The sequence below is a fragment of the Cricetulus griseus genome, chromosome 7 (genome assembly GCF_003668045.3).
Source record: "Cricetulus griseus strain 17A/GY chromosome 7, alternate assembly CriGri-PICRH-1.0, whole genome shotgun sequence".
NCBI lineage: Eukaryota > Metazoa > Chordata > Mammalia > Rodentia > Cricetidae > Cricetulus > Cricetulus griseus.
In genome coordinates this window covers 115,771,876-115,773,395 of record NC_048600.1, presented here as the reverse complement: position 1 = coordinate 115,773,395, position 1,520 = coordinate 115,771,876, and positions in this window count along the sequence as shown.

Here is a 1,520-nt window from a genome sequence, read left to right as displayed (position 1 = left end):
TTGGGGGCTAGTTTAGTTGGGGGGAGCATATTTCTAGGAACAACCAGACATTTACCAGAAACTGAAATAGCATATTTTCGCTTCTTTTCTGGCTTATTTATTCATTCATTTTGTGTGTATGTGTGTGACTGAAGGAGTGTGTATGCCATGCTGCCCCTGTGGAGGTCAGAGGACAACTTTCAGGGGTGAATTGAATTCTATACTTCCATATCTTGTTGAGCAAGGTGCCTCTTGTTTCTGAGGCTACTCCAGACTAGGTGGCCTGCAGCTTTTGAGCAACTCTCCCTCCTCTGCCTCCTGCCTCTCCTTTACAGTGCTGGGATGACATAGTGGTGTGCACACCACTATGTCTTTCTTTGGGGGGTGGTGAGTGTTCTGAGACAATTTCTCTATATGTCCCGCACTGTCCTGGCACTCGCTCTGTAGACCAGGCTGGCCTCAGCCTCCCGAGTGCTGGGATTAAAGGCGTGCACCACTATGTCTGGGTCACAATATCTTTCTTTTTAGATTGGTTCCAGGGATCAAACTTGGGTCACCAGGCATACATAAATACTGCCTTTACCTGTTGCACCATCTCCCAGCCCTCTTTTCTGATTATTTCCTGTTATTCTGACAGTTGTCAGCTGTCCTGGCATTGGAGGGGCATGCCATTTAGTATTCAGATAGTATGATAGTGGAGTTAGAGGTTTGTGGAATATTCCTTTACACTGTGTGAATTATATGTCACTGAAATTGGGTTAATAAAGAAGCTGACTGGCCTACAGTTAGGCAGGATAAGGTTAGGCCAGAGAACTAGACTAAGAGGATGCTGGGAAGAAGAGTCTGGAGGAGACAAGGAGAGAAAAGCAAGATGAACTTGCAGTACTGAGAAAAGGTACTGACACATGGCATAGCGTAAATAAGAAATATGGGTTAATTTAAAATGTAAGAGCTTGTTACATAGTAACAAGCCTGAGCTATTGGTTGAGCATTTATAATTAATAGTAAGTCTCTGTGTGGTTATTTGGGCACGGAAAAATCTGCCTACAGAGGTTTCTCTGGGGTCACTCTGGTAGCCATCTTAGATCTGATCTGTTTTGGCTCACCCTCCTAGAAAGGAATCTCTGCCCCACAGGTGGGAATCCTCAAAGATAGTAGCAATTCAGGCACTACTCAAGGCAACCATCTCCCATCCCCCTGGTTATTATTTTCACTCCTCATTCTTTTTTTTTTTTTTTGTTTTTTTGAGACAGGGTTTCTCTGTGGCTTTGGAGGTTGTCCTGGAACTAACTCTTGTAGAGCAGGCTGGTCTGGAACTCACAGAGATCCACCTGCCTCTGCCTCTGGAGTGCTGAGATTAAAGGCGTGCGCCATCAACACCCGGCCTCACTCCTCATTCTTGAGGGTACGGAGGAATGAAGGCCCACTTTTACTCCACTTGAATGTAGGTGTCGTTAAGGGGTCCATTAGAGGAGTGAAATTTTGCCTAGGCAATCTCATATAGGTTTTGTTATTGTATAGATGTGGGCCTACCTATTTCT